Genomic DNA, 15,647 nt, shown 5'->3' on the forward strand with positions numbered 1-15,647 from the left:
GCCTAATCTCTCAGTTGAAGTATTTTTTTCTCAGTGAAAGTTTCTCTTGTACAACTCTATTTAAGCCTATAGTCCATTGCTTTAATTATTAGTTTGCTCCCTCAGGAGACTGAACACCTAAAAGGAGAGGGGTTCATGTTATTTGCTGCTCTACAAGTTGAGCGTGTTCATAAACAGCCTACCATCCATCCCCAAAACACTTTTATAAAATCCAATTTCTCAACCTCAGTACTATAGAGCCAGATACATCTTCATCATAGAGGGCTATCCTGTGCAATGTATAATATTTAGCAGCATCCTTGGCCTGTATTTATTAGATGCCAGTAACATAACCCCCCTCCATCATGTGTGACAAAAAAATGTGTCTAGGAATTGATAAATATTCCCTTGGAAGTAAAATTGTCCAATTGAGAACTACTGACCTAATATAGTGACTAAAAGTGTGAATTTTTTTTAAAGATTTTATTTATTTATTCATGAGAGACACAAAGAGAGAAAGAGCGAGAGAGGCAGAGACACAGTCAGAGGGAGAAGCAGGCTCCATGCAGAGAGCCCGATGTGGGACTCGATCCTGGGACTTGATCCTGGGACTCCAGGATCACGCCCCAGGCTGAAGGCAGGCACTAAACCCACTGAGCCACTCAGGGATCCCATGAATTTTTTTCTTTTAAGAGAAAACAAGACAGTATGAGCAGGGGGTAGGGGCAGGGGAAAAGAGAGAGAGAGATTCTTAAACAAGCTCCAGGTTCAGTATGGAGCCCAATGGAGGGCTTGATCCCACAACCCTGTGATCATAATCTGAGCTGAAATCAAGAGTTGGACACTTGGGATGCCTGGGTGGATCTGCCTTTGGCCCCGGGTGTGATCCCAGAGTTCCAGGATCGAGTCCCACATCGAGCTACGTGTGGGGAGCCTGCTTCTCTCTCTGCTTAGTCTCTGCCTTCTCTCTGTGTCTCTCATGAATAAATAAATTAATAAATAAAATCTTAAAACAAGAAAAAAGAAAGAAAAGAGTTGGACACTTAACCAACAGAGCCACTCAGGCATCCCAAGAGTACAAACTTTATTACAAACATCTTCTTGGGCTTTTAAACTAATGGCAAGTTATAGAAGCAATTCTTACAGGATCATATTATATCCATCCTTGAATATAGACAGAAAGGGCTAAAATTTCCACAAAGGGCAAAATATATTGGTTTCATGAAAACTATTGGTTTGGTATGTAATATAGGAGAGTGAGGGTAAACTCCACCTTTACCGGGTACAGGATATGATCTCACGCACCAAACCTGCTTTTCTCATAAGCCAATCCCCCTCCAGAAACTTCCCATTCCAAAGGGATGGGTCACTTTCATCACTGAAAAAGGAAGGACCAAGAGGAGAACATTTCTTGTATGTAAGGAATATCATATGAGGCGCCTATAACAGAGCTTCGCACCAAACCTCTTTCATCACTTCCTTATTTCTTACATATACCCAGTCTAATCCCTAAATGGTTTCTCTCCATTTAGAGTGAGATCTTTCAAACTGTTACTAATTATAAACTTCTTCAGAAGCAAAGTGTTTACACTGAGAGTGAACGTGCAGGTACTTGAGCCCACACAACCTCCTTGGCCTCAGGGCAAGCACTTCTACCTGAACCGCCTTCTCTAATAGACAGGATGATGAAAACGGAAGCTGCAGAACTGAGTGAGCCAAGCAAAAAAACCTTGTTTGGATGATTAAGTGTTCTGTAATACACAAAGAATTCAGAAGAATGGTGCAAAGTGATTGCACCTCACCATGATCTGACATAATAATCCCTAACTTTATGTCCAAACATACTTTTATTTATACCAATCACTACTTGAATACATCATTTTGGTAAATGTGAAAACTAATTTCTGAAGGTGAAATTTGTAACTTATAATTATACATTTTGACTTTTCTTTTTCCTTATCTCTTAGATTGAAGCAAACAATTTTTACTTTTGAATCTAAATGAGTTTTATTCATATTGATTTTCATATATATTTATTTAAAAGTTTGCAAGACTTCAGTTGTAAGTCTTGATTCCAAGAACAAAGAAATTGATGAAATCCATTATAATTATATATAATGTTAATAATTAAGGTCATTGATGTAACTAAGAAAGATAATATATGATATGGTTCATTTCCTCAGGTACTCCAGGAAATAATATAATTTTAACAATTGATCTAGCCATGGATGGAATGTCTATATTTCCTCTATTAGAAAAGAGATTTTTACATTAAAAAATTAAGTCATGACCATAAAATAATTCTTCTGGAACCTGGAATGGAAGACTTTAATGGGTATTTTTATTATTTGCTTTGTAGATTATAATACTCTTTAGGATTAGCTTGGGGATGGATGCCAAGTCTAAGATTGTGTGTGTATGTGTGTGTGTTTATTTTCCTAGATTTCTATGAATACTAGTTAACAGAACCAATATATTGGTTGAATAGTTAACAGAACCAAAATATTGGTTGAATAGTTAACAGAACCAAAATATTAACTGACATAATAATTTCTCACTATTCTGATTCCATAGCCTAATGCATGTGGAACCACTTGTCTCTATCTCTATATCCTAATAGCTATCCTATCTACTAAATTCCTATAATACACTAAGCATGCATATATTATGCCAATAAATTACCTTCCCCCCAAAAGAACTCTGAAAGAAAACTATTATTTCTATTTTAGGGATGAGGAAACTGAGTTTAGGGAATTCAGGAACTCACCCAAAGTCACACAGCTTGCAAGAAACAAATCATGTTCCTTCTATGAAGAAAAGCAATCACTACCTTATCCATCAAATAGGAGTCATAAGACAGAAGGGATCACCTGGGTCTTTCTGTTCCACTAAAAGAGGAGTCTTATTGAATATGTAGGTAACAGGCACAAAGCTGGAAGTGAAAGCTAGCAAAACTTCAAATGAATTTAGCAAGCTAAAAGAACAGATATCCCAAATCAGCAAGATGAAATTATTATAAGGATGGATGTAGTGGCCTAGACTTATCTTTAAAAAAAATCCATAAGGAATGGATGATGGGTTTGGGGAGAATTCTCTCTCAATAATCACTCAAGCAGCTTACAACTGTCACTTTGTCAAATATCTTAGGCCATTGGAGCCACATGGTGTTCATAGCATTCCCTTGATCTATTAACCTAGTAACCCTAGCAGAAATAAAACTGATTTGTTTAGCATGATTTGTTCTTTTGGAACTCATGCTGGATTCTCACTAGAAACTACATGACTCAAGTTTTCCTAAACTATCTATTTAATAATATATTCTAGAAAATTTTCCTAAGGATTGGTGTGAAGTTTACTAGTTAGAAATCCCTGAGCTCTATCATTTTCTTCTTTTGAAAAATATCAGAACAACTCTTCTTTGGACTTCTGCTATCTTTACGCAATTTTTCAAAGACAACTAACTGAGAGCTTTATGTTCATGTATCCAAGTACTTTCAGAAACCAAGTTACAATCTGGACCTGTAGTCCACAGTTTAAAGTTAATGGTTATAGGTTACGAAAGGAAAAAGATGTTTTCTTTCTGTCACCTAATTTTGGTTCCCCATCTCTGCCTAATTATTATTATTCTGAAAGGAAGGGAGGGAGAGAGGGAGTAAGGGAGAGAAAGAGGGGGGAGAAGGGAAGGAAAATGAAAGAAAAAAGAATGAGAAGGAGGAGAAGGAGAGAAGGGAGTCAAGGAATAAAAAAAGAAAAAAAATTTTTTTGTTTAACCTCATTTTGCAATTCTCCATTGATTATAAACTTTAAGATACCATAAACCAAGTCTCCCAAGCTTCACATTATTCATAGATTTCTCAACCAGTTCTTTCTTGTCATAATTAAACCAGAGAAAGAGTTTCTCTTACCACTTCCATTTAAAACTTTAAATTTTCAAAAGAACAGGTCAAGAATTTTTATAAATTAATCATAAGGACAGAAGATATCAGATTAGTGGAAATCACATATAAATACTATATCTTGGGATCCCTGGGTGGCGTAGCGGTTTAGCGCCTGCCTTTGGCCCAGGGCGCGATCCTGGAGACCCAGGATCGAATCCCACGTCGGGCTCCTGGTGTATGGAGCCTGCTTCTCCCTCTGCCTGTGTCTCTGCCTCTCTCTCTCTCACTGTGTGCCTATCATAAGTAAATAAAAAAAAATTTAAAAAAAATACTATATCTTGTTTATATACAACACTACATAGCAGTGAAAGTGCTTAATGCAATGAATCTGTTTCAAAATCATCTTAAAAATAGCTAACTTACTCAACTAGTTTTTTTATTTCTAAGAACACAGGCCCAGAGCCAAGAAACTAAGAAGTTCTGGTGCTAACAGGAAAGTTAGAAAAGCTATTCAGAGAGAAAACATTTGTGAGTAGGTGGTACAAACTTTCCCTTAAAATGTATCTGGTTTTGTTTGTACTTATAGTGAAGTATTTTCCCATCTTGTCACAAGATTATTTTAGAGCATCTGTTTAAAGGCAACATTGATTTTAACACATCATCTGAGAGTCTCATATTTGGTGTATGAATGTACCAGAATAGTTGGCCATTTAAAAATATAGTCATGGGGTGCCTGACTGGCTCACCCAGTACAGCATGTGAATCTTGAGCGTGGGGTCATAGATTCAAGTCCCATATTGGGTATAGAGATTGCTTAAAAATAAAAAAAAATAAAAAATCTGAAAATACAGTCAATGTGTATTTAAAACCTGAAATGCAACATAAAGGTACTGTTTGGAAAAATATAGTAGTATTTCTTCTTTTCTGTGTAGCCACTCTAATTTCTTCGGTTCTTCCTTGTCCTCAGCCACATCTCCCATTCTCTATTATCATATCCTGTCAATTCTCATTTTAATAAGTGCTTCTAAATTCCATTTCCAGTCTTCTTTTCTCACCCAAGATTTAGGTCTCTAAAACCAATCTCCTCCTCACTCCACTCTTTCAATAAGCAAGAAACAAGGAAGAAAAGTCCTACTGTTTCTAAACCTGGAAAGATTTCCTGTGCTGTACCTTCTGGCCCACTACCATACATTTAGTCCTCTCATAACCTGTCACAAAGATAATAAAAATAGCCTTTCATTGGTCTCATGCTAAGCAGATTTTTCCCACTCTTGTCTCATATCCACACTGCTGTATCTAATAACTTTCTGATTTTAATCCTCATTGGATCTACGTTGCCTTCAAAACAAAACTGTTACTCATTGGCATTGGAATTCACAGTTGGTCCCCCTTGATATCCTGAGCCTCATACAACGCCCCTCTATGCTCCTACCCCTGGATAAACCATGAATACAACCTCACCTGAATATGCCATGCTCTTTCACTTTTGATTATTCATTTTACTGGGCCTGGAAATTTGTTCTTCTCTTCTCTACATATATCTTCTGGTTCTTCAAGCCCACTGCAAGTATCACTTCCTGTATGATTTGATTTTCTTACTCAGAAAGAATAAACCTCTACTTCCCTTTGCCTGGAGCACTCTTTATAGAACTTATAGAATATTAATTTCAATATGGTTAGAAAAGCACTATGATAGAGATAGATAAGTCACATAGTGTGGCAAGAAGAAAGGAAAAATCAACTCTTGATCTTTTCACTTCTGTAGACTGTGAGTTCACTGAAGGCAGCCACTTGGTTTTATTTGTTATCCATTCAGTTAGACTTTAATGAGAAACAATGAGTGTTCAGTATACTTTTCTTTAACAGTTTCTCTCTTAAAAAAAGTTAATTATTAACCTTTATCAATGTTTTAACATTGAATTTCATGTACTTGTATTTTCCTTCAATTGTCTAATGTGTTCAAGCCTAGTCTTCCCAATAGGAAGACAGTAAATCCCTAGAGGTGAGGCATTCAAAAGATTCATAGCCTGAACTAAACAATAATCTTACACTAAATAAACTACCTTTAACCTCAAAGTTAGTTTCCTGAATTAAAGTTTTTATCATTTATGCATAAAAATACCAAAACTTGATGTAATCTTTTACGTGGTTATTGCTCAGTCTACTCGGAATGTGATTTGAATATGTTAATAATTTGGGGAATTTTTTCCAAGATGATACATAAGGCAGATGAATATCACAGAGTTGACACAACAAATTGAAATAGATCTCATTTAAAGTTACAGTGGAATTTATAAGTTATATGGCTTTCATTAGTTATGCGATAATTAAGAATAAAGCAGAAAAAGCAGCCAGTAATCTTTACCATTTTAGAGTTTCCAATGGTATCATAATTTATACCAATATTAACAATCTGAATAAAATCCTAGCATACTGTATATGGTTCTTATTCATTTTTTTAATAATGTAAAGCTAGGCAAATTCTCTTCTTTATGAACTTTAAGATTTTAATCTTTTTTTAAAAATCTTTTTTAAAATCACTGAAAATACTTTAAAATGATGCCTGAGTAGGATTGGGGGCCTTTCAGTTTCCTTGATATAAGTTTATGAGAAATATTGTTTTCAATAACTAGAATTTTTTATTTAACTTTGGCTGAAAACAAACTTACCAGTTTCCATGCCATCTAACATTTCTAACTAGAGTCATTTGTAATTTCAAGTGTCTGATTATATAATTACATTGTCTAATATCTAAAAATAAGGTTTTGATCCATTGTAAGAAAAACATTCCAAACTATAAGAAAAAAATATGTGCAAAGTTGTTCATTACATCATGATATATACTACAAGGTTTCATAGGGCTTCAATTTCTAAAAGTAAATCTAATAAAGACTGAATCTAATATTACAGAGTTTGAATGAGTATAGCAAAGTAAAAAAAAATGCTGGTGTGAATTAAATTTTTAAAAGCAGAATATAAAGGTGTTTGTTTATTATGATTACAAACATGTTTAAAAAATTATCTAGAGGTAGATTGCTGGGAAACCATAAGGAAGAAATTCCAAAATGTCAGTGATAGTTGTGTTTAATTTATAGATTTGGGGAGATATTTTTTCTCCCTTTCTTTATTTCCCAAGGTCTATAAGGTTGTTTCATGATTATTTTAAACTTCTAATTTAAAATAATATTTGCAATAATATGTATTCAGTAAACTATTCTAGCAAGAAATCTACTTGAAACCTAAATTTGCCAATTAGTTTATTACTTTTAAATACTTAAAGTGATCTAAAATTGTGTTATGTGTGCAGTATTTATAAAGATACAGATACTGTCAACTCACACAGGTTTTTATTTTATTGGGAAAAAAAAAGTAGACCATCATCATGCCTATTCTGCTTGTTCTCACATTTCCCATTCTACTTGTTCTTCATTTTTAATGTATTTTCTTAAGTTCATCTTCAATTCATCACAGATATAGATGGGTGGATGGATCAAGACCTGGCAAATGGAAAGGATCCAGCTTACCTCTAGAATCTTCTCAATGCATGGCTATACTGATTATTTAAAAAAAATCATCTTTAAAGGGCAGTTAGATGTGTTTCACAGTGTCAAACATTTAAATTCATTTTCCTCCAAGCAGATCTATTAAATGACTTTTATTGTCCTTATTTTATATATGAGAAAACCAAGTTTTCTTGGTTCACAACATTTAGTAGGTAACTCACATGAAGCTTCTGACTTTGGTAAGTTGCTGTGTGTGTTTTTAATGGTAGCTGTTGTCCTCTGTTCTACAGATCCTCATTCTATCTTCTCTATATAAGTCCCCTGGTTTTCTGCCAAGGTTTAGCTGCAGAAAATGAGGGAAATACTCTACTTAAACAGAATGTCAACCAGTCATCCTGTTTTCTACCTCAACTTCACCCCCCACTTTCACAGGTACCTGGGGCGAGTAACTTCCAAGCCTATCAGGATCTACAGTGGGAAAAAAAAAAAAAGATTTCTTCCTGAATCTCTCATTATTTGTTTCAGATTCAGATTTCTTAAGTCTACTAAGTTACCAGATATTTCAATATTTTAGTTTTTAAAATACTGAGCTCCTGCTGCTGGTCCTTCTTCTCCTTTTTTTCTCTCTCAATATTTTATTTAGAAATATAGTATACATACCTAAAAGCAAATAAAACATATATATACATCTAGGGTAGGCAATACAATGGTCCCCAAAGACATTCATGTCCTAATCACCAATACCTTTAAATATATGCTCTTAAATGGAAAAAATATAGATCTGATTAATAATCATGAGGGATGCCTGGGTGGCTCAGTCAGCTACATGTCCAACTGTTGGTTTCAGCTCAGGTCATGAGATGGAGCCCCTAGTCCAGCCCCGTGCTGAGCATGCAGGCTACTTGAGACTCTCCCTTCTTCCTCTGCCCCTCTCCCCACCCTTTGCTCATATACGCTCTCTCTAAAAAAAAAAGGGGGGGGGGTGCCTACGTATCTCAGTTGGTTAAGCATCTGACTCTTGATTTCATCTCGGTCATGATATCTCAGATTGAGTCCCAGGTTGGGCTCTGCACTCAGTGTGGGGTCTGCTTAAGATTCTCTCTCCCTCTCCCTCTGTCCTTCCGCTCCTGCTTCCTCTTTCTCTTTCTCTGAAAAGAAGCTTGATATGGATTACCTAATTGGCCCAATATATCCACAAGGGTTATTACAGGTGGTCACAGAGAGGATATGACTGACCATTGACCTGTGAGAAGGATTCCAGAAATCAGAGGCTCCTCACTCTCTCACCTGTCCTTGGAATGTGCATCCTGCTTACCTTCCCACTTCCAGTAGCTGCCCCAGGACAGCTCTGAGATAGTGATTTGGTATTGAGACCATCTGGATGACATATATGAGTGAACCCAGTTAAAGTCTGTATGTAAACATTAAAGATTCAATGGGCAGGCACGGAGATCTACTTGTCTTGTGGCCACCAAAGTCAAGACTTGTATATAAGTTCCCATGCTTATTAAAACTTTCACCTACCAATCTGAAATGCCCTGCTTCTTTCCTTGGTCTTTCCCTGCTTTCTGATTATGGGGGCCAATTTCAGATAATAGTCAGGAAGCTACTTAGGAGGTTGTGAACCAAAAAGGTAGTTAAAGGGAAAAAGGAACATCACAATGATGTTATGTGAGAAGCTGCTGCTGCTTTGAAAATGGAGTAAAAGACTAGGAGCCGAGGAATGCCAGTGGCCTCTAGAGGCTGGAAAGGGGGAGGAAACAAATCTCCCCCTGGAGCCTCCAAAAAGTAACATAGTGCTGTTGAGTCCTTAATTTTTGCTTAGTGAGACCTATGTTGGACTTCTAACCCATAGAACTATAAGAAAATATGCGGGGTTTTTTTTCTTATGGTTTAATTAATTTATTTAAAGAGCACATGCAAGCGTGGAGGAGAGTAGACGGAGAAGGAGTGAGATAATCTGAAGCATACTGTTGAATGTGAAGCCCAACACAGGGATCATAGAGGGGCTTGATCTCATGGTCCTGCGATTATGACCCTGAGATCATGACCTGAACCAAAATCAAGAAATCCAGAGTCTGATGCTTTAACTGACTGAGCCACCTAGGTGCTTCATAAATTTGTGTTGTTTTAAATCACTATGTTGTGAAAGTAGCATTAGTAAACAAGCATAGCATAATATAAAAAATAATTAAAAGTTAATATCCATGTAACCATCATCAAAAAAATAAAACATCACTAGCCCCTTAGCAGCAACTGTCCCTTTTTCTCTGCCATCTGTCCTTTTCTCCAATATATTCCCTTTGTACTAACTTTCTTGATATTTATGTTATACTATGCCTTGTTTTTCTTTGTATTTTTACAACCTATGAATGCATACAAAAATATAGTTTAGTTTTCCCTGATATTTTTCATATAATAAAGATGTATGCGTTGTGTATTCTTTTAGTTCAATGTTATTTCTATATGATCCCACAACCTTGAGATCCTGACTCTAATAAACCAACTGTAAAGGTTAATTGGTGGATACTCTGGAAAGTATGAATATGAACTGGGTATTAGATATTATTAAGGAATTTATTAATCTTACTAGATATGATCATCACAAAGGATTCAGTTTAAAAAATAAAAGGGTCTTTAGGGGCGCCTGGGGCGCCTGGGTGGCTCAGTCAGTTGGGTGTCTGACTCTTGATTTTATCTCAGGTTATGATCTCAAGGTTGTGGGGTCAGGCCCCACATGGAGCCTGCTTGCAATTCTCTTTATCCCTCTCCCTCTGCCCTTTTCCCCATTCTCTCTCTCTCTCTCTCTCTCTCAAAAAGAAGGTCTTTATGAGGGCACTTGGCTGACTCGATTAGAGGAGCATGCAATTCTTGATCTCGGGGTTGTGAGTTTGAACCCCACACTGGGTGTAGAGATTACATAAATAAATAAATATTTTTTAAAATTAAAAAATAAAAGACACATCCACACAAAAAGATCTTGATCATTAAGGATACATATTGAAATATTTATAAGTAACACAACATAACGTCTATGGTTAGCTATAAAATACTATCTATTCCAGCACAAAGAAAATAAAGGCGTGGGACAGATGAAGGCAGATTGTCAAATTGTTAATTGCTGGAGCTAAATGATCTGTATTAAGGAATTTACCAATCTATTTCTATATGATTGAAAATTTTGTGCATGATTTAAGAGACCTATAATAAAATGCTTTTTAAAATCTAGCATTAATCAATAACTCTAATCTCTTACCAGAAAATAACTTGTGAGATTCTATTAGTTTCTAATTAATGCGATAAAAGATCACCACAAATTTACCACTTAGAACAACACAAACCTATTATCTTACAGTTTTGAGATCAGAAGTCCTAAAATCAAGAAGTCTGCACATCATCAAGGATGTATTCCCTTTGGAGGCTCTAGAAAAGAACTCATTGCCTTATTTCTTATAGTTTCTGGAGGTCACCTGCATTCCTTTGTTTATGGTCTCTCTCCATCTTCAAAGATCTACCCATCTCTCTCTCTCTGTCACTTTCTCTTTCTCTCTCTCTCTCTCTCCCCGTCTTTTTATCTCCCTTCTCTCTCTCCTCTCTCATCTCCTTTTATGACTAAGAACTTCCTGCCTCCTCTTCTAACCATTGTGATTATATTGGGCCCATCCAAATAATCCAAGATAAGCTTCCTGTCTCAAGATCCTTAACTTAGTCACATCTGTGAAGTCCATTTTGCCATGTAAGATATCATATTCTCAAGTTTAGAGAATTAGGATGTGGACATCTTTGAGAGGCCATTATTTGGCCTAGCATAGGAACTTGTGTACTACAGTTGATTTATTTTAATTCTACATATTTTTCAACACCCAAAAAAGAGAGAGGGAAGAAGATACACAATTGAGGTGAAAGAAGTTCAGAGTTAAGGGGAAAATTGCCTTTCTTCATCATATATTTTATTTAGGCATTTATAATTTGTGTTTAAGGATGTATTTCACAATTTGGTTTCCTTCTAGATTTAACATCTATAAAAGGCCGTAGCTAAAAACAGAAATACATATAGAAAAATTTTTAAAGAAAATGAAAATTATCCATAATTTTATTATAATTTATAATAATAATTTATTCTATAATTTTTATTAGGATTTTTGTTATAAACATAACAAACTTAGGAGAATTAATTTTTAGCCTTTTATTTTCACTTTTTTTTAATGGTGAAATTATAGGGGTGCTTGGGTGGCTCAGTCAGTTAAGCATCTGCCTTTTTGGCTCAGGTCATGATCTCAATCAAGGTCCTGGGATCAAGTTCCATGGAGGGCTCCCTGCTCAGCAGGGAGACAGCTTCTCACTCTGCCTCTCCCTCACCCCTGTTTGTGTTCTCTCTCTCTTTCAAGTAAATAAATAAAATATTTTTAAAAAATTAAAAATAAATAGTGAGAGTATATATTATATAAATATTTGGATCTTTTTGTCCTTACATAATCCTATGTAATGAACATTTACTTCTGCCATGGAATATTTTCAAAAATGTCATTAATAGTTTTCTGTTATTCTATTGTTGGGATATGACATAACTTATAAAGCCATCTACCTATTTTGAATGTATTTATTGTCTTAGAAGTGATTGTTGAAATAGCATTATTGATTCAAGAAATATAAACTTTTTTTTAATATAAACATTTTTTAATGGTCTTTAAGTATAGCAAGAAATTGCCCTTTTGAAATCTTTGGGCTTTTCTGATTATAATTTTAAAACAGACCCAGAAAGTAACCAGTTATTGCCTATTATTTTCTTATAATTCAGTTATATTAGCAGCCATCTAACTTGTTTTGTGTATTCTACTTCCCACATTTTTATTTATTTTTCTCTCTCCCTTTCATCCCCCAAGCATATTCATAAACATCAACATAACTAGTATGAGGATAAATGACAAATAGGCTTCTTAGATAATCAAGACTTACTCTTTCTTACCTCTTGTAATGGATAAAAGGGATTTAGAATAATGAATAGATGGATCAGTTCATTAATCATTATTATAATATAATCAAATGTTAAAAGGCTTAGGTAAAGGTACTAAATCCAGAAAAAAAATAAAAAGAAACTTTTATGAAATTAAACATGTTATTTTTATCTTTTAGCAATGCTCTTTATTTTTGCTTTCCTAGATTTCTTTTTGACCTCACTCTGTCTATATAACAAATACTCAAATACATATTCAGAATTAGTCCTAAGGAATTTATAGTGGTCAAAGATTTCAGACTTGCAATACCATAAAAATCTAAGGATTACTAAGAAAGGTAGCATAGGCCAGTGACGAGAGCTAGGATTTCTGAGTCAGAAGTTGAATTTATTACTAAGAGCTGAATGACCTCAAAGGAATCATTTTAAGTCCACAGTGTTAGAATTTGTCAATTTATAAAATGGGGATAATAGAGGATAGATATATCTAACATGAATATAATGATAACATTATAATTTATTTCAATTATATTCACATGTACTTACTGAGTGGCCTTTCATATCTAGATATGAAAGCATTATTCTAGAGATGCCAAGGTGGCTCAGTGGTTGAGCGTTTGCCTTCCGCTCAGGGAGTGGTCCCGGAGTTCCAGGATTGAGTCCCACATCATGTTCCCTTTGAGGAGCCTACTTCTCCCTCTGCCTCTCTCTCTCTCTCTGTCTCTCATGAATAAATGAAATATTTTTTAAAAAAGAAAAAGAAAGCACTATTCTAGATACAATAACAAAGTTTGCATGGTCCTAACTTCATGGAATTCGTAAGAGTCTAATAACAATTATGACTCAAAAAAAGAATGATGAATGTTACAAAAGGAACTATCAGGGCTGCTGTGTAAGCTGTAGAGCAAGGGAATTAAATGATGGAGGGACTCTCCTGGCTAAGGCCAGAGAAAGGGAATAACAAAAAGAACTAGTATCTTTATGAGTTGATAATCTGGCTGCTTACGGGAATAAAAACAGAAAGCAGAACATAATTTATTGACTTTCAGATTGTTTAAGAAGATTAGCTGCCAACATTTAAGAACTTCAAGGTTATAGAAAAAATAAAGAAATTTCCAGATTTCTTTTAAAATGAGAGAATCTAACACATGACCAGCAACCAGCTGAACCAAGGAGCATCTACTTTCATTTATGTACACTCCAATTTCTCATAGATACCACCTTCCGTACTGTTTTACAGCTGACCTATTTTACTTTACATTAATCTGCCTCTGCCTATATTTGGGTTTTCAATATCTGATCTAGAAAGAAGACTGTACACTGAAGAACAGAAGTAAATCCTGTGTACTTGGAGCACAGGGACAAAAAGGAATCAGACTGGGAGCCTGAAGCTGCAGTGGATAAATTTGTGCCAGACTGGAGCAGGCCTGGTATGGTCAATGCATAAAACTGAAGAGTCCTGGGGGCCTGGGTAGCTTATCCGGTTAAGCACTGGATGTCAGCTCAGGTTCTGATTCCAGGGTCCTATGATGGAGCCCCATATGAAGCCCCCACATCCAGCCCCCCACAGAACCCTGCACAGAGGTCCCTGCTCAGCGAGAAGTCGGCTTGTCCCTCTCCCTCTGCCCCTTTCCCTACTGGTGTGCACGCGTGTGTAATAGCTCACTCTCTCTCTCTCTCTCTCCTTCTCAAATAAATAAATAAAATCTTTCTTAAAAACCCTGGAGTCTTGAGCAGGGAAATTACATGCTCATACTGGAGTTTTTTAAAAAGTTCTCTGGATGCAGAGCGAAAAAGGGATGTAAAAGTGCCTTGAAAGTTGAAGACTAGAAAGTATCAATTTGGATTATTTTTGTCAAGTTTCAGATGAAAATCAAGGATGAATTTCAAATTTTGTGCAGACTGATTCTAGTCTGATTTAAAAAAAAAAAAAGTCATGACTCCTTAGCTTTTTCTAAAGACAATAAAATAAAAGTTAGTCATACCTTGAAAAAAAAAAAAAAACATTACCAAAATTATCCTAACATGAAGGGGAAAAAAAACTTGCATAAAAAGTGAAAAACCAGATGATAAAACCTGAGTGATAAAAGAAAACTTTCCCGTACGTTACAGAAAAGTCTTCCCCTTACTCAATACAGTACATCCTAGTATTATTCAAATAAACTTAAACTCATACAGACACACTGAAAAAGTTATAACTCAGAATGACCCATGGGGCTTATTTCCTGTTAGAACTCTATCCCTTATTCTGTTCTAAAATTTTATTTGAATACATTTCAGCAATGATTCATTTTGTCAGTCTGCCAGAAATCTTTCCTACTGAGCGAGTGGCATGTACTTCACGTACTTTAGCAGGAACACAATTGAGAGTTTACTCAGAATGCTTCCAAATATCTTACTTGCCAATTAAAAAATAAGTCATACTATTTTTTTTATTGGTAATATCCCTCTCTGAGACTAAATATCATATGACAAACAGTGAAAATTAAAACAGCAGGGGAGCTTATCTAGGGATGACCTTGACCTACATTTTGGGGATCAAGTCTCCTTCAGTGAGGCCCACTGCCTGGAATCTATGCAGAACCTGTGTCTGGTGTTCAGCATAAGCCACCACCTTCCAGATCCATCCTGTGCCAGTGGGTACCATGGCATGTCTGATAGTATGACACACACTCCTTTTCTTGGTAATTTTGTGCCCTAATATATTAGCAAGATTTCACTCAAGACCATTATTTCATTATTATATTCTCACCTACTCCTTCATCCTCATCTCCACCTGAGGCTTAAGTTAGAAGTCTATGAATTGCTGAAGTAAAGCAATAATGATAATAGCTAAAATTTATTGAGTCATTGTGTATCTGAGAATGTTCTAGGTGTTCTGTACTATCAATTCATTTAATCCTCACAACCCCCCATCAGATAGGTAGGGAAGTTATCCTTTTTACAAAGAAGGAAACTGGGTTATATATGGTAAAGTCATAGCTTGAACCTTTGCTATTAACCACCACACTCTAGCTCTAGAGCTCATACTTTCAACCTCTTTTTTACATTCTGCTGTACTCTGATTCACCTTTTTTCTGTAATATTTAGCACTGTATTGGATGTGCTCTTTTCTGGAAGGCTTCTAAGCTTCTCATGGTCATATTCTATCAGTCTACAAGTCCCATCAGATATAGCTGGATTGCAGTGGCCCCAACTTAGGTTCAAGCTGGGATCCCTACTCTCCCCAACTCCTAGGTCACAGCCACATACAGATGCTCCTTTGTCCTTCTTTCATCTCCATCAAGTCCAAGTGATAACTTGATTTTTTTGCTTCTACTTACTGCCCTTTTG

General features: G+C 35.6%; 1 long non-coding RNA gene across 2 annotated transcripts in view; it reads left to right on the forward strand.

Annotated features, from left to right (window-relative positions):
• The window catches only part of LOC144315232 (uncharacterized), a 51,482-nt gene extending 37,492 nt beyond the window's left edge, over positions 1–13,990 (forward strand). Inside the window, exons 3-4 of one of the 2 annotated variants that reach the window (XR_013380980.1) lie at positions 13,624–13,744; positions 13,835–13,990. This is a non-coding gene — a long non-coding RNA (uncharacterized LOC144315232). Of the gene's footprint in view, positions 1–13,623 lie in introns of both variants that reach the window. The other variant, XR_013380979.1, reaches the window with a different exon arrangement.
• The last annotated feature ends 1,657 nt before the right edge of the window (positions 13,991–15,647 follow it).

Source organism: Canis aureus, chromosome 6 (assembly GCF_053574225.1).
Source record: "Canis aureus isolate CA01 chromosome 6, VMU_Caureus_v.1.0, whole genome shotgun sequence".
NCBI lineage: Eukaryota > Metazoa > Chordata > Mammalia > Carnivora > Canidae > Canis > Canis aureus.